This window comes from Peromyscus eremicus, chromosome 6 (genome assembly GCF_949786415.1).
Source record: "Peromyscus eremicus chromosome 6, PerEre_H2_v1, whole genome shotgun sequence".
In the NCBI taxonomy this organism is placed as follows: Eukaryota; Metazoa; Chordata; class Mammalia; order Rodentia; family Cricetidae; genus Peromyscus; species Peromyscus eremicus.
The window spans coordinates 76,969,762-76,992,106 of record NC_081421.1 but is presented as its reverse complement, the minus strand read 5'-3'; the positions used below and the strand labels follow the sequence as shown (position 1 = coordinate 76,992,106).

The following is a 22,345-nucleotide window of genomic DNA, read 5'->3' as shown; positions in this document are numbered from 1 at the left end:
CAGTAGGCATGAGGCCTGGTGAGGGGTGGGCAGCCAGAGAGGTGAGCTTTCCAGGTAGAGGAAAGTGTGAGAACAGGGCAGGCCTAGCTCTCCCCATTGACTGAAAGCCCGTGTCAGGCTGTGTCAAAGAAAGACTTGTGAACTTTGTCTAGACTTTGTGTGGATTTGGGGGTAAGGTAAGCCATTGAAGGGCCTCAAGAACAGGAACGGCAAGATCAGACTATGGACTTAAGCCCTTCTGACTGAGATGTGGAAGGCTGTTAGGAGGTAGATCAGTTACAGGGCTATTGAAGTTTTCTAAGAAAGAAATAACATTGCTTGGCCCTCGGGTAGGACATCTAAAATCCAGGGGGGAAACCTTTGGGTGCTGTTTGGAGCCAAGACTTCCTTTTCCACTATCCCTGGATCAAGGTACAACTTAGAAGTGCCAGTGTGGGCAGGGGCCTAGAGCAGAATAGCTCAACAGGATGTGGTACCTCATACCTGTAATCCCAGCACTTGGGTGGATGTGGCAGGAAGATTGGGAGTTCAAGGCCAGTCTGGGCTACATACAGAGAGCCTGCCTCGACAATCAGAACAGTAACAACAGAAACTAGACAGTTCATAACTCCAGGTGGTTCTAGAAGAGATCAGAAATCCTATCAGATGTAGAAGAGTCAAGCAGATATCCTTGGGCTAAGGCCCCAGAAGCTCAGCAGCATATCCACCAGGCAGGAAGTGCAGGTGAGTCCAGGGTGAGAACATGGGCAGGCATTTGAAGTGAGGTCAGGGACGCAGAACCAGAACACGGTGATCTCATGGGCCCCATCTCTGCTGCTTTGTCAGTTCGTGTGATTTTTATAATTTCTTTAGATCTGTCATTTCAACCCCTTTGTCTCTATTTTCCGTGGGAATTGGCAATATGACCTTTTAAAAATGCAAAGGGCGGTTGCTTGTTAGTATAGTAGATGTTGGGGGGGGCAGTGTCTATGTCTTACTTGGTAGGAGAGAGTTTACAGAGGAGGGGTTGGACAGAGGTAGTTCCTCAGGAGAAGATAAAATGAACCAATATGCTCACTTCTTCTATCTTTTTTTAGGCAGGGTCATACTGTGTAGTCCCAGCTGGCCTGGAACTTAGTATGTAGCCCTGGTTGGCTTTGAACTCACAGAGAACAACCCTGCCTTCTAAGTGCTAGGATTAAAGGCATGCACTGCTACTCCTGCTTCGCAGCTTCTTTTCAACTACTCCTTTCAAGAGGTGATGTATCGTCTTTGTCCCCTCAAACACAGGCTAGGTTGAACAACACGTTTCTTGTGACCTTCTAGAATACAGTGAAACCGGCAGCATGTGAGCTCTGAGGAGAGGTTACGAGTGACATTTCTCACCCAATTCCCTCAGATGATTTGCTCAGGGGAAGCCAACTGCCGTTTGAGAGGCTGCTCAGCTAGCTCTGTGGAGACACACACAGGCAGTAATCCACTTGCCACATGCGTGGGGGGGGGGGAGCAGTGTCTGGCCCCAGACAAGCCCTTCAGGGGCAGTCAGGTCCTGGCTTTCAGCTTTGCTAGCTGTGTCCCCAGAGACAGGAGAGCAGAAACAAGTCATTCCTGTTGGACTTTGTCTCAAGTTATGACATTGGAAAATCGTATAAAGTTTGTCAGTCACAGGATGGTTTGTTCCATAATGAAGGAGAACTCATCCAGAGATGGAGTTGTAGCTGGCCTTAGACTGAGTTAACTAAAACCTGAAGTGGGGATCTTTTATTCCCTTATGCCTTTATAAGAGAATATATAGAGGGAATAAACCTTCTTTCTTAAGAGCTTCAGTCACTTTTTCATTCATCCACTCATCCACCCACCTATCCATTTACCCATCAACACACATATCCGTCCACCTATCCATCCATCCAACCATCCATCCATGTATCCATCCATCCATCCACCTATCCACCCATCCACCCATTCACCCACCTATTCATCTGCCCATCAACACACTCACCCATCTATTCATCCATCCATCCTTCTATCCGTCCATCTACCCATCTGTCCATCTATCATCTACCCATCAACCCATCCATCCATCCATCCATCCATCATCCATCCATCCATCCATCCATCCATCCATCATTCCACCCACCCATCCATCCATCCATCCATCCGTCCATTCGTCCATCCATCCATCCATCCATCCATCCATCATTCCACCCACCCATACATCCATACATCCATCCGTCCATTCGTCCATCCATCCATCCATCCATCATTCCACCCACCCATCCATTCATCCAACAAGTTCTATGTAAGTTCTGTGAGAGCAAGAACTCTGCTGCCCACCCCTTCTCCTTGTCCTCTCTTTTTTCTCAGTTTTTTTGAGACAGGATTTTTGCCTTGCAGCTAAAACTGACTCCTGCTTCTGACTGTTTAATGCTGGGACCACAGGCACATCTCTCCATACTCGATTTTCCTTATTTGTTTTTATGTCTTCAACACCTCGCACACAATCAGATCTCGAACTATAACTGTTAAATAGACAAATAATTAATTGTGCCTTTCAGGGAGTTCTCAAAGTCAGGGCATTAGATGAGAATATCAGCAATTCAAAGGATGCTCTAATACAGATAGGTACCACAGAGGACAAGGTTATTTAGGACGGTGGAGTCAGAAAAAGTCTGTTGTCTGAGCTGAGGGTGTTTTTAAATTTGAATTGGGATCTCACTATGTAGTCCAGGCAGACTTTGAACTCATGGAAACCCTTTAATCTCAGCCTCCCAAGTGCTAGGATTATAGGCATATGCCACCACACCCAGCTTTGAGCAAAGTTTTACAGGATAGACAGTTGCATAGGAAATTGAGGCAGGCTATCATGAGAACATGGGGCAAACATGGGGAGTCTGGCGGAGTTCTGGGTATCTGAAACCCTAGCTTAGACCCTTTTATTTGGAGGGGGTAGGACTGCTGAGAGGGACACATGTTGGACAGCCTCATGACCTGCCTCAGGAGCAGCAGCGCAACCTTATCATGGTGGTTCTGGGTCTCCTTTAAGGGAATGCATTCTGCCTGTGGTGTCTCATTCCACCTGCCTGCAGTGGCGCTCTCGGGCACTTCTCTCCAGCTTGCCTTTTCTTCTCATCGTCTTCCTTCACTTACCTTTCAGTTCATTTTCTTTGTCTGGTTAACACACAATCACCCCTTAATACTCAGTCAAGAATGGCCCCGATCAACCTGCCTGCTGGCCCACTTTACCCTGGTCCCATCCTTCCTTGTCTTCCTGTTGGGTTTGATGCCTGCTACTGATGGACTGACTCATACTCTTGGGTGTTCTCAGTTCATATTTCCCAGAGAGAGAACCTGATCTCTCCATTCTCTCAGAGAACTGATCTTTAACTAATTATGAGTTATCAGTCAGCAACTGTTGGTGGGCATGGAAGTCCCTGTGCTCACAGATGAGCACCAAGGGAACCAGGAATGTTATACGCACAGACTTGTTCCTTCAAAGGAAAGGATACATAATTTGTTATCCACCCAGGAGACTGGTAGTGGATATGGTTAATAGCCTGGTGACATTTGCACTATGTGTATAGCCAAGACCACACTGGATCCTTATGGAGAGCTTGTCAATCTATAGAACCTATCTTTATGGAAGATGTCACATGTATTTTACAAAGCATTTCTATGTAGTCATGTCTTAATTGTGCATGTGGGATTGAATTAATTATCACCAGTAAAGTTTTTACCACAATGTGAAATTAAATATGCCTAAAATAAGTTACATGGAGTCAGACTCTCCAAGTTTGAACCAACACTGGCTACTGAGTCGTGTTGAACTGAACAATCTTCTTGCCTTCCTCAGATGGTTACTCTGTTGGCTGTGCTGGTTGCAGAGACCCTAACAAGCAACCCGAAATTTTGGTTGCCCTTGGGACAGCTTTGATCTAAAGCTCCATGGAGCTGCCTCTTCAGCACAGCTCAGTGGCAGGGACAGTTCCCTGAGGATCTAGGGGAAGATGTCTTAGGTACTTGGTGCTGCTCTGCCACAGTAACATAGCCAAGGTGATTTAGAAACAACAGACATCTCTTTGGACCAGGCTTTTGGAGACTTCAAAGTCCAAGATTGAAGGGCTGCATTTGATGAAGACCTTATATTGTAATAGTAACATAGCAGAAAGAAATAAGTGATGTGGTGTGTGTGTGTGTGTGTGTGTGTGTGTGTGTGTGTGAGAGAGAGAGAGAGAGAGAGAGACAGAGAGAGAGAGAGAGAGAGAGAGAGAGAGAGAGAGAGAGAGAGAGAGAGAGAGAGAGAGAAAACTAAACTGAACTCATTGAGTTATTGGATCCACCCCTGGGATAACTAACTTACTCCTGTGACAATGGCATTAGTGCATTTGTATGCCATCAAGAGCTGATCACCTCTTATAACAATATGACACTGTTGTATATAAAGATTAACTTTCTGACATGCCGACTTTGGGGGAAATGTTCAAACTGTAGCAGACAGCAAATGGCAGTTGGAAGGCTTGGAGTTTGTAGCAGACAGCTTTTGGTCACCACATCACATCTCCTCATCCACCTCTGATGCCAGTTGCTGCTGTGTTAGGAGGTTATGACCATGCTCCAGCTCAGTACCCAGGACCTTCCACACCTGCCTCTGCCTTTGAGTATCAACAAAGCCACAGGAAATGTTCATTTGGGGGAGGGAGGTTGGCCAGTGTACTCCATGACAGCCTCATGCAGGGGAGAGACTGAAGCTGGTGGGTAAACTTTCATCACCCTGCCTTTCAGGTGGGCACTTAGAGAAATGACTCACAAGCTTCTGACGGAACTGATCCCTCCAATGTCTCCATCCCTCCACTGTCTCCTCCATCCCTCCACTGTCTCCTCCATCCCTCCACTGTCTCCTCCATCCCTCCACTGTCTCCATCCCTCCACTGTCTCCTCCATCCCTCCACTGTCTCCTCCATCCCTCCACTGTCTCCTCCATCCCTCCACTGTCTCCGTCCCTCCTCTGTCTCCTCCATCCCTCCACTGTCTCCTCCATCCCTCCACTGTCTCCTCCATCCCTCCACTGTCTCCTCCATCCCTCCACTGTCTCCTCCATCCCTCCACTGTCTCCTCCATCCCTCCACTGTCTCCTCCATCCCTCCACTGTCTCCATCCCTCCACTGTCTCCTCCATCCCTCCACTGTCTCCTCCATCCCTCCACTGTCTCCTCCATCCCTCCACTGTCTCCGTCCCTCCTCTGTCTCCTCCATCCCTCCACTGTCTCCTCCATCCCTCCACTGTCTCCTCCATCCCTCCACTGTCTCCTCCATCCCTCCACTGTCTCCTCCATCCCTCCACTGTCTCCTCCATCCCTCCACTGTCTCCTCCATCCCTCCACTGTCTCCTCCATCCCTCCACTGTCTCCTCCATCCCTCCACTGTCTCCTCCATCCCTCCACTGTCTCCTCCATCCCTCCACTGTCTCCTCCATCCCTCCACTGTCTCCTCCATCCCTCCACTGTCTCCTCCATCCCTCCACTGTCTCCTCCATCCCTCCACTGTCTCCTCCATCCCTCCACTGTCTCCTCCATCCCTCCACTGTCTCCTCCATCCCTCCACTGTCTCCTCCATCCCTCCACTGTCTCCTCCATCCCTCCACTGTCTCCTCCATCCCTCCACTGTCTCCTCCATCCCTCCACTGTCTCCTCCATCCCTCCACTGTCTCCTCCATCCCTCCACTGTCTCCTCCATCCCTCCACTGTCTCCTCCATCCCTCCACTGTCTCCTCCATCCCTCCTCTGTCTCCTCCATCCCTCCTCTGTCTCCTCCATCCCTCCACTGTCTCCTCCATCCCTCCACTGTCTCCATCCCTCCACTGTCTCCTCCATCCCTCCACTGTCTCCTCCATCCCTCCACTGTCTCCATCCCTCCACTGTCTCCTCCATCCCTCCACTGTCTCCATCCCTCCACTGTCTCCATCCCTCCACTGTCTCCTCCATCCCTCCACTGTCTCCATCCATCCCTCCTCTGTCTCCTCCATCCCTCCACTGTCTCCTCCATCCCTCCTCTGTCTCCTCCATCCCTCCACTGTCTCCTCCATCCCTCCTCTGTCTCCATCCCTCCACTGTCTCCATCCCTCCACTGTCTCCTCCATCCCTCCACTGTCTCCTCCATCCCTCCACTGTCTCCATCCCTCCACTGTCTCCTCCATCCCTCCACTGTCTCCTCCATCCCTCCACTGTCTCCATCCCTCCACTGTCTCCTCCATCCCTCCACTGTCTCCTCCATCCCTCCACTGTCTCCATCCCTCCACTGTCTCCTCCATCCCTCCACTGTCTCCTCCATCCCTCCACTGTCTCCTCCATCCCTCCACTGTCTCCTCCATCCCTCCACTGTCTCCTCCATCCCTCCACTGTCTCCATCCCTCCACTGTCTCCTCCATCCCTCCACTGTCTCCATCCCTCCACTGTCTCCTCCATCCCTCCACTGTCTCCTCCATCCCTCCACTGTCTCCTCCATCCCTCCACTGTCTCCTCCATCCCTCCACTGTCTCCTCCATCCCTCCACTGTCTCCTCCATCCCTCCACTGTCTCCATCCCTCCACTGTCTCCATCCCTCCACTGTCTCCTCCATCCCTCCACTGTCTCCTCCATCCCTCCACTGTCTCCTCCATCCCTCCTCTGTCTCCTCCATCCCTCCACTGTCTCCATCCCTCCACTGTCTCCATCCATCCCTCCACTGTCTCCATCCATCCCTCCACTGTCTCCATCCCTCCACTGTCTCGATCCCTCCACTGTCTCCTCCATCCCTCCACTGTCTCCATCCATCCCTCCTCTGTCTCCATCCCTCCTCTGTCTCCTCCATCCCTCCACTGTCTCCTCCATCCCTCCACTGTCTCCTCCATCCCTCCACTGTCTCCATCCATCCCTCCTCTGTCTCCTCCATCCCTCCACTGTCTCCATCCATCCCTCCACTGTCTCCATCCCTCCACTGTCTCCTCCATCCCTCCACTGTCTCCTCCATCCCTCCACTGTCTCCATCCCTCCACTGTCTCCATCCCTCCACTGTCTCCTCCATCCCTCCACTGTCTCCTCCATCCCTCCACTGTCTCCATCCCTCCACTGTCTCCTCCATCCCTCCACTGTCTCATCCATCCCTCCACTGTCTCCATCCATCCCTCCACTGTCTCCTCCATCCCTCCACTGTCTCCATCCCTCCACTGTCTCCTCCATCCCTCCACTGTCTCCTCCATCCCTCCACTGTCTCCTCCATCCCTCCACTGTCTCCATCCCTCCACTGTCTCCTCCATCCCTCCACTGTCTCCATCCATCCCTCCACTGTCTCCTCCATCCCTCCACTGTCTCCTCCATCCCTCCACTGTCTCCTCCATCCCTCCTCTGTCTCCTCCATCCCTCCTCTGTCTCCTCCATCCCTCCACTGTCTCCATCCCTCCACTGTCTCCTCCATCCCTCCACTGTCTCCTCCATCCCTCCACTGTCTCCTCCATCCCTCCACTGTCTCCTCCATCCCTCCACTGTCTCCATCCCTCCTCTGTCTCCTCCATCCCTCCACTGTCTCCTCCATCCCTCCACTGTCTCCATCCCTCCACTGTCTCCTCCATCCCTCCACTGTCTCCAGTCGGTGGTGTCCCCATTGCACTGTCACTTCTCTTTGTCTCTTTCTGTCCCCTCACTCCTTCATTCTGGATACCCTCAGGGACAGTGTTGCACTGGAGTCCTAATGTGAGACCGTTCTTCGGGGAACCCAGCTGAGGTTTATTCTGGAAGCAATAAGGAGTGCTTGCAGCCCTTTCCCTGTCTCTGATAACATCCCCCAAAGCACTCTGTGCACTCTTCTGGGCAGAGAGGACATAAGCATAGTAGGTCACAGTCCTCCAGCGTCAGGAGCTTAGAGCCTCCCCCGCTCTGGTAAGCGGTTCTGGTGTTTGTATTTCCGTTATCTCCTCTGGCCCTCTCAACAACCTTTGCAGAGAACCAGTGCAAACATCATTATCCTCATCTTACAGGGAAAGCAGGAGGAGACAGAGGCGGTCAACACGGCTTACAAGGTCACACAGTGGCCAGTGGCCTTTTAAGCAATTAAAATCTTCAGCCGAGTATATGAATTATCTTAGTGACTCTGAGAAAGTAATGTTAAAAGCAACACATTTGCAATAATTTAATTATCCGCTTGCCTTCATTATTTTTTCTTTGCGTTCTCTGTTTCTCCTTAACTTTCCAAATATTGTACTGGCTTTTAATCAGCGCTATATAATTTCTTCCTAGAAACTAGGTCAATGTACAACGTGTTAACACAGCTTTCCTTTTTCAGTTTAAACAAAATTTTAGTAAAATTTCATCTCACAAGGAGGAAGGAAAAAAAATCCTTTGAGTGCTATTGCATAATTTGAAGGAGAATGTCATGATTACATATGCATTTTAGATGACCAGAGGGGTGGAGGGCAGTGTGGAGGGAGCCTGGCAGGGCAGGAATCTACCTTCTCTCTGTAGGTGGTTCTAGCCCGCTGGGGGCTTTAAATAACATTGCTATGCTTGGTGACTCACACATTTCCATCCCCAGCCCCAGCTTCTCTTCAGCCTTTAATTGACATCTCTGCTCTCCTGAATGCCTTACAGACATGCAGACTTCACACGGCCAGAGTGAAGCTCTTGATTTCCATCCCAGTGTTTTCTCTCTTGGTGAGACACCACCACACAGAGCTGCTCAAGCTACAGAAACCAGGAAGCTGTCCTGGCTCCCTCCTTGCTCACCATCCATTTCCATTACCAAGTCTGAGAGAGAGCTTGTGCCTCAGATCTGCTTCCTCTCCCCTATCCTGGCCACCTCGCCAGTGAAGCCACTGTCAGCTCTTGTCTGGCTAGGACTGTGTCCTCCCACAGGTCTCTTCCTCCTTTGACTCTTGGGAAATTTGTCTTCCATTGTCTCAAGTGTCTCTGCTAGATTGGGACACATTGCATAAACAGCCGTGGCTGCTCTTGGTGATCCAGTGAGTCTAAGGCCTAGCTCATCTCCTAGTCTTTTGTCTCAGTGAGATGCTGAAGCAATCAGGAAGAATAACCCACACGTCAGCGGTGTTTCAAGAGCAAGAGAACCCGTCCTTCCGTTAGCCTTTCTGTTTCTGTGAGTCCATCATGGAGGAACGCCAGGCAGGAGCTTAAGGCAGGAACTGAAACAGAGACCACAGAGGAATGCTGCATACTGGCTTGTTCTCTGTAGCTTACTTGGTTTGCTTTCTTATAGAGTGCAGGACCACTTGCCTAGGGTATGGCAACTCCCATGGTGGGCTGGGCCCTCCCATATCAATCATTAATCAGGAAAACTCTCCCACAGACTTGCCTACATCCCAGTCTGATGGAGGCAATTCCTTAATTATGGCTCCTTCTTCTCAAGTGACTCTAGTTTGTGTCAAGTTGATGAAAATTAACCAGCACACCAAGAAGGATTCCCCATCCTGAATGACTGAGCCACTCAGGAAAATTATGTTTGGTAAGTTTGAATTGGGCCCTAGAATCTATGGGGTGTGTGTGTGTGTGTGTGTGTGTGTGTGTGTGTGTGAGAGAGAGAGAGAGAGAGAGAGAGAGACAGAGAGACAGAGAGACAGAGAGAGAGACAGACAGAGACAGAGAGACACAGAGAGACACAGAGAGACACAGAGACACAGAGAGAGAGACACACAGAGACAGAGACAGAGACAGAGACAGAGGGAGAGGGAGAGGGAAAGGGAGAGGGATAAAGGACTGTAGTGCGACCATTCCAGCCCAAGCTCTGCTTTCTGACTGCTTACTGGGTTGCTGCTTCTGTTGCTGCCACAGCCGTCAGCCACTCTGCCGTCACGTCTTCTCTGCCACGACGGACTGTAACTCCTGAACAATGAGTCAGACGCCACGATGGACTGTCCACGACGGACTGTCCACGACGGACTGTCCACGACGGACTGTAACTCCTGAACAATGAGTCAGACGCCACGATGGACTGTCCACGACGGACCGTGACTCCTGAACAATGAGTCAGACGCCACGATGGACTGTCCATGATGGACTGTCACTCCTGAACAATGAGTCAGACTAGCTCCCACTCCCTGGAGTGGCTTCTATTAGATCCTCTGTCACAGAGAGGAGAGAGAGAACAGTCACTGTTACAGGGTCAGCCAGACGAATGGGTCCTCTCTTTATGGTGCTGTTTATGTGGTAGATCGTCTATTTGACTAGACTGATACAATGGGCAACCTGGCAGCTAGCAGAACTCGAGGGAGGTGACAGGAAAGTGGGGGGAAGGGGACCAGGCTGGTGGTTGGGCTCACAGGTCGTCCGGTTAGATCTGGAAGTCAGAAAAACAAAACGAAGTGTCTCTTGTGAGCTTAGCAGGAGTGAGAACCTTTGGGAAACTTGGAATTGAGGCTGACAGGGAAATTAATAAAAGCAACTTTGAGCTGGGGCTCAGGTGGTGGGAGGTAATCCTGGGAAATAAACCCAGGGCTTCCCACATGCTCGACAGGCACTCAGTTGGTGGAGCGTTTGTCTAGCATGCAGGAAGCCCTGGGTTTACTCCCCAGGATTGCATAAAGCAGATGTGGTGATACACAACCGTAATCCCAACACTCTAGAGGTGGAGGCGGACAGATCAGGAGTTCGAGATCATTCACGGCTACATAGCCAAGTTTCAAAAGTCAGATCCAGCTTGGATCAATAAGGCCCCGTCTCAAAAACAAACAATAAAAATTTTCAGTGTGTATGAGTCCCTGAGGGAATAATAGGAGAGTTTCTGGAATATAATGTTCACAAATTTGGAAACACCCCAAATCTCATCAAAGTAGGGTGGAAATGTGATTGTAATGCAGTGTATAACCTAGTAATTAGGTTCTCACCATTGCAACTATTTCAGGGAAAATCTGTGAACACTGAAGAGGATCTGTCAGGCTCGGCCTGGATGAAAAGTTTCAAGTTGGGGGTTCAAAGAGACACTGAGGCAGACTGTCCTCTGGGGTAAGAGACTTATTCGAAGTTATTCACTCCGTAGACAGAGAGGCAGACAGCAGCATGGAGAGGAGAGTTCAGGCCCCTGTGGTGGAGTGGAGGTCCCTTTGCAGTGGAAGGAAAGAGGTTCTGTGCTGTCGTTAGTGAGTGTCCACAGCACCTGCTTGCACTCAGACTGTCTCCGAATCAGCTGTGAGGGTGGGCGAGCAAGAAACTAGGAAAGTAAGTTCCTTTAGTTCTGAAAACAAAATTGCTGCAGTTTCAGAAATTGTTACAATTCAACCAAAGTGGAGGAGCCTCACAAAATGGTGGGACCCTGGCTAACACTGACTATAGCTGGCCACTTTCCTGTAGTTCCTGCACACAGCAACATGCCCCAAACTCCGTCTATCCATTTGTCCCACTTGCTCCCTGCTCTCTTTGCAGAGTCCTCCCACCCTTGCTCCTTCTTCACCCCTGTATCCTACACAGTTGACATAGTCAGAACCTGAACCAGTGACGGTCATTTATTGTCATTATCAAGTGCCCCGTACCGTACATAACTGTCTGCACCGTACTTGTATATGACCCACGGCACCGCAGGCGAGTTCACACCACAATGCATGAGTAGTGAGTTGAACTATGACATCACAAAGTCACTGTGTATGAAAGGTCTCAGATTCAGGTTCAAGAAGGACGTTTAGGTGGATAGTTGGGGGTAAGAAATTTGCTAAAAGAGTTACTAACACTATGGACAGACAGAAAACAGCATGACAGGGGCTCTGAGGAGAATTCAGGCCCTAGCACCAGAGAAAGATAATGTGCTGGGGATTCAAGAGAGGAATTGGGGTGTGGGTGGAGCCCATGCAGCAGGAGTAGGGTCTCTTCTCACAGCTTTCTTGGTGGGGGTGCGCGGGCATGTTTCACAGAAGAAGGCTGCAGCCAGGCTCTCTAATTCCCCCGAACGGGAGGCAGGGAAGGAGGCGGGGAGCAGAATATGTGGCTACCAATATTCCTTTTGATGCAAACTCACCTTTCCAGGTGAGAAATCCAGAAACCTGGAGATTCACAGACAATGCCCTCGGTCTGTGAGAGGGAAGGACCGCTGCAGGGGCTGTGGCCTGGACACTCTCTGGCCTGGATTCTAACATTTAATGTGTATTAGCCAAGGTTTTCTGGAGGAAAAGAACTGGTGGGATGAATGCATTTTCAGAGAGGATTCATTGATATTGAATGAATGCACATTAAAAGAGGATTTATCGATCGGCTTACACGATGTGGTCTGAGTAGTTCAATACTGGCTGTCTTCATACTAGGTGGGCTGAGAACCTGATAGCCCCTTGGTCAGTGAGGCTGATGCTTCAGCCGTCCCGACCTGGCGCTGAAGGCCTGGAGGATTCCTGGAACGTCACTGGTCTTCAATCCATGTTGGAGTCCCAAAATGGATACTGCTGTGAGCAAAGGAATGCAGTATATAAACTGGCCACAAGACGCAAAGGCGAGCAGGCAAAAGCCTTGTTTTTCCTTGGGCCTCCTGCTCGTCAATCTGCCACATTTAGAATGGGTCTTCCCACTTCAAATAACCTGATCAGGAAAATCTCTGTGTCCCGCAGCCCATTTTTGTTTGTTTGTTTGTTTGTTTTGTTTTTTCGAGACAGGGTTTCTCTGTGTAGCTTTGCGCCATTCCTGGATCTCGCTCTGTAGACCAGGCTGGCCTCGAACTCACAAAGATCCACCTGCCTCTGCCTCCCGAGTGCTGGGATTAAAGACGTGCGCCACCACCGCCTGGCTGCCCGCAGCCCATCTTTTAGTTGCTCCCAGATCCAATCAAGTTGGCAACAGAGATCAACCATCATTCTATGCAATAAGAATTTGTCAGCTCCGCTATAACCTAATGGGCCCATCATCGTGCATATGTTCCTCATTGACTACAGCATCGTTATTAACTGACTAATGAGGTATCTTCAGGAGGGAAAGTCGGGCAGATCTTCCTGCTCAGGTATGTGGGTCCTACCTCCAGAAGAGAGGCCTTAGGTTTTTCACTGTGACCCACTGAAGAACAGCACAAACCTTGAAACCTTTCAATCACCCCAAATTTCAGAGGTGAAAAAAAATTTCCATGTTACATGGATTATTGCCACATTAATCCAATTGCAAGGAGGGATGTATACACATATGCGTTAAATAGGCAGGCTGGTCCTTATTTGAAACATAATAGTTTCAAAGTCTAGTTATTAACAAATTATAGGCCCAAAAGATCACAATACACAACAACCATAACAAATCATAAAATTATAAAGGTAAATAATCCTGAAACTAAATTTATAGTGACTTATAGTAAATGTAAATTTTAATTAAAGGCCAGTGTCATTAACCTATCAAAGCCTACAGTCGATTCAAAGTAACACTGTTTAAAACACTGACAATAATATGCCATTACCCCGAACTGTAGGAGTCCCAGCTATCTGTGAGTCTGCACACAGGGAGAATGCCATCTCATCACCAACTGTGACCTTAACAGAATACCAAATTAGAGTTCTTAGGAGACTCTTACAATAATCATTTTCCTATGAGTATTCTAACATGTAGTAACCCTAGTGATGATTTAGCCAGTTAGGTGAAATAGTTCTGGCGTACCAAGTGGATGGTCATTTGCATATAGAATGTTCACAGACATACTTGCATGCAGGGAGGTGGGAGGCTCTGTAGGGAGCTGCTGCCCCAGGGTGGGAATCTCTGCTCATGCAAAAGCTCACAAACGTGTGTTAGAAACAGACAGCTCATCTTTCTTGACTCAGATTCTCAGGTGTTCCGATGGCTTCAGCTTTCGCCACATGTCCGTTCTGGGGCAATCATCCATGGGCTGGGAGTGGGGGTGGGGGTCTCCGTTTGCCAGATGGCTCTGTGGATGGGAAGGGCGATTCCTGAACTCCACAGAGGATTGATTGTATATAATAACAGTAAAATAACAGTGTAAGCTGTATCAAAGCCATAAAACTCATACCTTGGAAATCCACAGAGAATTGGAATCTCTAGTTTTTCTCTGGCCTCGGGGTAGCTGGCGGTAAAATGCAGATTCAGTTCACAACAAGACAACAATCTAAGCAACACCTGTAGGGTACAGCCAACCTTCCTGTAGAAATGCTTGCTTCCTCAGACTGCTGGGCTCCATCTTGGGTCACTTGTCCTGGCCCTTGCATGCTGGCAGCTAGAGGGACTTGTGATCTGGTCTCTCTCAGACTGGTCAGGTCCTTACATTATCTCCTGGCAGGCTTCAGAGTGTCTTCGGCAGGATGGTGGGCTTCTGAATTTTCATGATTTCATTTTCTGATTCCCATGTCCTGGCTCTGCTTCTGATCTTCTTTGCTGCAGCTCCAGGAAGGGTCTGGATCTGAGAGAAGTGCAAGAAGGCTGGCCAGACCCTCCTGCTTGGCAGGCTGTGTGGCCCTCATGTCCAGGCTTTGTCAAAGGAGGTCTCAATGTCCTTAGTGTTTTCCATTTTCTGGTTATTTCAGAAGCTTAGTCCCAATAGTATGTGGGATGGGATTATGTGTATGTGTGTGCGTGTACATGTGCGTGTTTGTGTATGTGTGTGATATGTGCTTTGGTGTCTGGTATACACCTGTACATATGTGGTATGTGTAGCATATGGTATGTATGTGTTGTATGTGTATGTGTTATGCTGGGATGTGAGCATGGAATGTACATGTTTAGTTTATGACATGTTTGTTTGGTATAGTATTGCATGTGTGGTGTATGGTGTATATGTGGTGTATGGTATCTGCTGTGTGCATGATGTGTAGTGTATGTGGTATGTGTATATGGTGGTATGTATATGTGGTAAGTTGTGGTATATGGACTGTATTTTATCTGATATAAACATATGGTGTATGTGGTATATGTGTGTGTTGTGTATGGCACATTACGCGGTATGTTTTTTATGTGTGTGATGTGTATGATGGGAGAGCAGTGTTTTTCTGCCCCTCTCTTTCTCACTTCGTTTTCTCACAGTCCCTCAAGACTGAACGGGGAGGCTCTCCTCACATCCTCCTCTGTGTTAGTTACCTTCCGGCTGCTGTGATAAAACGCCCCTACAAAAGCAGCTGAAGGGAGAGAGGGCGTCTTCTGCTTCACATCCCAAGGTCCAGCCAGTCCCGCGTGGTGGCGAGGAAACCCTGGCGGCTGCTCACACTGCAGGACGGTGATGAATGCCTGTGCTCAGCTCACCTTTTCCCACTTCGGGGAACGGCGCCACACGGCGCCACACGCACTGACGGGTCTTCTGGCTTCAGTTGCCCTAATCAGGACTCTAGAGCTCATCAACTTGACAGCTCAGCTGTCACAGCATCTATTGTAGACTTAGCTTCCTCACTGTGCAGGAGCTGGAAGAGCTTGGATACACAAAGGGGAAGGAAAAGGAATCCGGGAAAGGGAAGTCTGTGTTTATGGAATGTTTACCTTGTTCTTTCCACTCTTTCTAAATGCCACAGCACTGGCCTCTAGAAGAAAGCAAACAAGTGTTTGTTGAATGCACACTTCTTGTAGGTTAGCTGTTTCCTAACTACCCTCTGGGCTAAGTACTTCTACTTCTCCCATTTCACAGATGAGGAGACTGAGTCTCAGAGAAACTAAAGTCACGCCCTGGCAAGTGGCCTGGATACTGCACCTCTGTCTGTCATTTTCACCACCTTCTGTTCTCCCCCTTGCAGGGTAATGGCCTGGATTCAAGGGTCAGTGCCTTTCACAGAAATCTCACTTTAAACGTCAATAGCAGAATATTAACTTCTTATTTCTTTTTGCATCATTCTATAACAATTTAATCTTTCCCCAGACAGATGGATACTTGGGACCAAGCATGGGAAAAGGTCAGATCCACTGAAAGGCATGAGAAAAGCACATTAATCACTTTTCCAAATATTGCTCTCATTATAATAATAACAGTAAAAACAAAATAACTACATAAGAATTGGAGTATGACAAGGGAAAGCACATATGATGGCCAGCTAAATACCGATTTTTTTCTTTCTGTTTTACAGTGTTTGAATGTAGGGTCTTGTGTATGCTAGATAAGCACTCTTCCACCGAGCCACACCCTGGCTTCCAGTTTTCAAAAAGAAACCAAGTCTCTTGCCATTGTCCTCAGCTAGGCTGCTTCTTATAAGAGGTTCTCAAACTACACAGCAGAGAGAAATATTAAGATGTTGAGAGGCCTCTAGAACTACTGGGGGTGGTCTCTGCTCAGTGAGGAACTTTTCTGGCCACATAGAATCACTCAAGTTTCTTACCCTGGGTAGGTGACCCTATCTAACAGTGATATTTTCTATGGTAGCTAAACAGAGCAGCATCCTCTGGCTAACACAAGCTGTTCCCAAGGGAGATCTCTTATTTGGTTCTGAACTGTTAAATGTTGAATTGATAAAGCTGGGAGGGATGGTGGACAAACGCCGTCCCATGGCGCACACCTGGGCAGCCAGGCATCCCCAGGACCAGCCTACTGTTCCCCAGATCCAGGTGCTCTGGTCAGAAAAAGCTCAGAAAACAGCTTTGGTGGAGGATCTGGTTGATGAGCGGCAACTATTAATCACAGGCAAGAGCCGGTGGGGGCGAACATGGAACAGCAGGGGCTGGGGGTCGAGTGGCAGGGTTAACAACCAGTTTGTGGAAATTTTGAATATGTGTGATGCAGAGGAGCTGGATCGCCTGGGACTGGAGTTTCAGGCAGTTGTGATCTACCTAAAGTGGGTGCTAGGAATCCAACCCAGGTCCTCTGTAAGATCCCTTAGCCAGTGAGCTGCCTCTCCAGCCTCTCCATGCAGGAAGCTAACTGACCCTCAAGGATGTAAGCTCTACTTCCACGTTAGAAGCACTGGAGATTGGAGCTGTCTAGCCAAACACCCAAACGCTCCAAGTTCTCTCTAGCTGGGTTCAAAAGACTAGGTCTGGCTAAAACAGTGTAAGCAGAGATGGGGGCTGTGTCATTTCTGAGCTGGAGATGAATTTCAGACTTCCTCACCAGGTGCCTTGGAAACCATGTGATACTGGTCAGGACACTGGCAAGACAGAAGGAACCTGGACCCCTGAGCCACTGCTGGAGGGAACAGTTTGGACAGCTTGGGAATGTTACTTTTGGATCTTTCACAAACGAGAAATATAGTTTTATTTTAACCCAATCAAATTGTGGGGTATCGTCATGACAACTTATCCAGGATAACTATCCGAGTAACTTTTTTTTTTTAAAAAAAAAGATTTATTTATTATGTACACAGTGTTCTGCTTGCATGTGTCCTTGCAGGCCCAAAGAGGGAACCAGATCTCATTACAGATGGTTGTGAGCCACCATGTGGGAGTTGGGAATTGAACTCAGGACCTCTGGAAGAGCAGTCAGTGTCCTTAACCTCTGAGCCATCTCTCCAGCCCCCTATACTTGTAACTTTCAATGGCTCAAAGCAGAAGCTCTGCTATTGGAAGATGACTGGGAATGTAATGATGAATCCGCTGATCAATCAGGATGATACCTTAAAACCTTTAAAAAAATGTTTTCTTTCTTTAACCATTTTTAAATGATTCATATATTCTTATTTTATGTAAACTGGTTTGGCCTGCATGTATGTCTGTGTGAGGGTGTCAGACCCCCTGGAACTGGAGTTACAGGCAGTTTGTGAGCTGCCATGTGGGTACTAGGAATTGAACCCACATCCTCTAGAAGAGCAGCCAGTGCTCTTAACCACTGGGCCATCTCTCCAACTCCCTGATATCTTACAATCTTTATGGGGTTCTAGACCTTCATTTTAACTTTGGTGATACAATGTCTAGGTGACAGAGTCCAGTCTTGTGGGGCTTATGTGCCAGTCGACAGAGACAAGCTGTCAGGCTAAGCACTTATTGTGCAACATCAAAACAGAATGTGCTTTCAGTTTCTAGTGCCTGCTTGATGTCTGCTCAGGATGGCAATCTGTTCCTGTAGGGGAAATATGGGCAGACCCCATGGTTGTCCTTCCCATTTGTAGATGATGGACAATTCTTTGGTCACTTTAAATTGGTGAAAGAGCCTCAGTTTAAAAACTGAAATCAGGGCTGGAGAGATGGCTCAATGGTTAAGAGCACTGGCTGTTCTTCCAGAGGTCCTGAGTTCAATTCCCAGCACCTACATGGTGGCTCACAACCATCTGTAATGAGATCTGGTGCCCTCTTCTGGCCTGCAGGGACACATGCAAGCAGAACACTGTGTACATAATAAATAAATCTTTTAAAAAAATGAAATGAGGGGCTGGAGAGATGGGATGGCTCAGTGGTTAAGAATGTGTATTGCTCTTCCAGAAGACTAGAGCTTGGGTTCTAGCATTCTCCAATTACTCACAACAACCTATAACACCAGCTCCTGGGGATATGATACCCTCTCCTGGCCTCCATGGGCACTTACACGCACGCACGCACGCACGCACGCACGCGCACATGAGTAAAAAAAATAAAGATTAAAAATCCAAATGACCACTGAAAGGCAATAATTAGATGCTTCAGCTGGGGGTGTAGCCTAGTTGGTAGAGTGTATGCCTAGCACTCATAAAGCCCTGGATTCAATCCCCAGCCCTGCATACAAACCAAGTACCCTGATGCACACCTGTAACCCCAGGACTTGGGAAGTAGAGGCAGGAGAATCAGCAATTCAAGGACATCTCTGGCTATGTAGTGAGTTAAAGGCCAGCCTACCATAACCTGGGACCCTGTCTCAAAAATCTGAAGCAGCTGGGTAGTGGTGGCGCATGCCTTTAATCCCAGCACTTGGGAGGCAGAGGCAGGTGGATCTCTGTGAGTTCGAGACCAGCCTGGTCTACAGAGTGAGCTCTAAGACAGGCACCAAAACGACACAGAGAAACCCTGTCTCAAAAAACAAAAACAAAAAACAAAACAAAAAAATCTGAAGCATGAAATAAAATAAAGAGAAAGAAATTTTTTTTACATAACTCATGCTGATTACACTGCAGGAACTCTGGAAAGGATTATTTATTTTAAAAAGATCCTTCAATTCTATCCAGAGTCAGCACTTTTGAATTATGGTAGATCACTTTCTGATTCCTGGAACATGGATATAGCTAGCTTCTGCTTTCTCTTATTTACCTCCTTATCTGCCCCTCTTCCTGGCTGGTATTTCACTTCCTATAGAGGGTGGAGATTATATGTGTGTGGAAAGTGGCAAGGGAACGTACTGTTCTTAGCAGGCTGAGAGGTTTTGTGTCTGGGGCCTGCAGGCTAAGCCTCTCTACACACTCCTGGTGAGTGATGCTTGCGCTTCCTCAGCTTCTAGGAAGAACAGGTCTTAGCTGGGTCATTGTATCTCTAGGAACCCGGAACCCAAAAAATCCTTTTCTGATTTTTCTTGCATGGCTCAGGGTACAGTTTGTATGTATGGCAACATTTATATGTTGGAAATTTAATCCCCAATTCTGCAGATGTGAGAGGTGGAGCTCCAGGAAGGTTTTAGGTGTTAGCTCTGCCCCATAACAAGATTAGTGCGGCTATGAGATGGACTCGTGGGCACAGGCCCTCTCTCTAGTTTGTTCTTCTGCCATGTGGAAAATGGCCTTTTCCCCTCTTCTCCCTCTGACATTCGAGGTGTCATTTGGGTAGTAGGAACTGGATGCTCATGAGATACCCGAACCTCCCGGCACTTCGATCTTTGGCTTCCCAGCTTCCACCACACCGAGACCAAGAGTTCTGTTCTCTATTGATTTCTCAGTCTCAAGTATTCAGATCTAATGGCTTCAAAATGGACTGAGACAGTCTACACGGGTCCATAGCAAATACTCAAACATCTCTTAGCACAGCAGGCTTTGTAGCTGCAGACAGAGCCCAGGACAGTACCCGCTCTGCTGTTTCCCCAGGATACCCACTTTAGCCTTCTCAGGCAAGACTCAAATACAGTCTCATATCTGATGCACATCTCCCATCCCATTAACCATGGAGAGCAGATTGCAATGTCTCTAAATGGGCCTGTCTCTGCAATACCCACATGCCTCTCAGGACAGCAACAACTCCTTCCAGGGAAATCCTCCATAAATCCCCCTTTCGTTTCCCTGCATTTTTTGATCTAGCTGAGGGCACCATGAATCAGGGAAGGATTCGTGACCATTCCCTTTGTAGATTTTTATAAGTGGTTACCTAGCCTCAATAGTTCACATTTATTTCTTCAGTGTTTAGCTAAGGGACTTCCATTCTAACATCCCATTACATGGGGAAGCAAATGCATTAAGGAGAACGTAATTTCAGACAGTAATAAACTCCACGAAGAAATGGGAACAAGGTGATGCGATGTAGGGCAGCCTAGGGGAAGAAGAGCTCATTCATAACATGTCACAGGGAAGTCATCTATCTCCTATCAGGCACTGGGCATGAAGTCACTTCCACAGGATATGGAGAGGATAAAGCATTCTGGGCAGTTGGAAAGGTAAGTACAGAATTGTGGGTAAAAACAGGTTTGGGATGGACTGTGCTGAAGAGCCTCTGCAAGGTAGCCAGGCAGCCATCAAGAGGGGCCTAGGGTGTGGTGAAGGTTTGGGCTTTGTGCTATCTGTAAGAATAAGAGTCTGTTGAGGGGGGGAATTAAGCCCAGTCTGACTGGATCTGACTTATATTTTATTTCTTTCCTTTTTAACATGTCAGACAAGTAATGCCCTACAGTTGTAACACAGTTTGAGAGAAGCCTATCCTCACTGTGACACGAAAACTCAATCACCACATTTATGAATCACAAGAAGGATCTCAGTTTATATTTCCAAGAGAACAATGGACATGAACACATGGAGGAGGAGGGCTGTTACAGAGTAAAAGAGCCTGAGGGAGGAAACCAAACACCGAGTCCCATCTCATTGACATCCTTTCCAAAGCATCTTTGGAACGAACCCAGGAACTCTAAATAGAGGTCAGTATTCAATAATGTTATTATTTATTTTGTTAGGTGCAATGATACCATGATTTTTAGGTTAAAGCCTGTAGAAGCTGGAGATAAAAAAAATGCATGGATATATATGAGTGATGTGCTATTATGCCTGAGATTTTCTTTGACATATTCTACAAAAAGAAAACACAAGCATTTGGGGTTTCAGATTCTCCCTAATTCATATCTGAGGGCCTTTTTCCTTTTTAAATTTTCTTTTCTTTTCTTTGTGTGTGTGTGTGTGTGTGTGTGTGTGTGTGTGTGTGTGTGTGTGAAAGAGAGGGGGGGAGGGGGAGGGGAGGGGGAGGGGGGAGGGGGAGGGGGAGAGGGAGAGGGAGAGGGAGAGGGGGAGAGGGGGAGAGGGAGAGAGAGAGAGAGAGAGAGAGAGAGAGAGAGAGAGAGAGGAGAGAGAGAGAAAGAGAGAGAAAGAGAGAGAGAGAGAGAGAGAGAGAGAGAGAGAGAGAGAGAGAGAGAGAAGGAGTTGTGTTGTATGTATGGGGATGATGTGTGTTCATGAATGCAGTACTCTGGAGTCCAGAATAAAGTATCAGATCCACTAGAGCTGGAGTTACAGGCAGTTGTGAGCTGCCAGATGTTGGTGCTGGGATTGAACTCAAGTCCTCTGTAAAAGCAATATATGATCCTAATTGATGAATCATCTCTCCAGAGCCCTTCCCCCAAAACATGGTTCTAGAATAAGTTACAAATACAAGACTGTGTTGTGTGGGGAGAATGAATTGTAGGGATCTGGTATTATAAAGGAAAACAAACCTTAAACTCAGTTTCACACATGACATTTTAGCAACACAGATCCTTCTGTGACCGAAATGTGCAAGGTTTTCCTCCGCTGGCCAGCAGCACTCACTCCTGGAACAGATGTTAGCAGGAGGTCCTCTAAGTCAGTTCCGTTCCAATGCTATGGGTCTGGTGATAGCAGCAGACCTCCCAGACTATGGGCTCATGCTCCAAGACTGTCCCTGGCTGAGGTACCAACTGCAAGCCTGGGCCTTTCGTACTTCTGACCAACTGGCTACAGACTGAGGTTCTCGTGACCGCTTCTTTGGGTTGGTTAACTTGCTAGAGAGGCTCGAAGGACTCAAGGAAAGACATTTACTGCTTTATTGTAAAATTACTTTCAAGGATACAAATAAGCAGCCAGATGAAGAGACACGAGATAAAAGTCAAGAAGCATCCTGAGCACAAGATCTCATCCTGGAGTTGGGATGGGCTGCCGTCTCGTCACCTAAATGAATTTTTGTTCATCTCCCTGTAAGTCCCAGTGTGTTCAGCTGATGAGAAGTTCTCCCAGTCTTATCCTTTGGAGTTCGGTAAAGATTTCTTTGGATAAGTGGGACTGAAATATAGATGCCAGTGTGGGAAGGTGATCGGACACAGAAAGTGGGAGCTAACGCTAACAGATGCAGATGAGAGCCTGGCAGGGATGTGTGTCCGGAATCTCCTTGACTTCACTGAGCAGCATTCCT

General features: G+C 48.0%; 1 long non-coding RNA gene and 1 other non-coding gene across 3 annotated transcripts; one reads left to right on the top strand and one right to left on the bottom strand.

Annotated features, from left to right (window-relative positions):
- Positions 1-4,489: 4,489 nt before the first annotated feature.
- LOC131912620 (uncharacterized) lies at positions 4,490-20,840 on the top strand. Of its 2 annotated transcripts, XR_009379659.1 has the most exons (5): positions 4,490-4,727; positions 10,860-10,960; positions 12,730-12,929; positions 20,308-20,372; positions 20,588-20,840. It is a non-coding gene; the product is annotated as an uncharacterized LOC131912620 (long non-coding RNA). The 2 variants fall into 2 exon arrangements; XR_009379658.1 differs by lacking the exons at positions 4,490-4,727; positions 10,860-10,960 and adding an exon at positions 11,605-11,648.
- LOC131913953 (small nucleolar RNA U13) lies at positions 20,582-20,685 on the bottom strand. Its single transcript, XR_009380022.1, has one exon. It is a non-coding gene; the product is annotated as a small nucleolar RNA U13 (small nucleolar RNA).
- Positions 20,841-22,345: the final 1,505 nt, after the last annotated feature.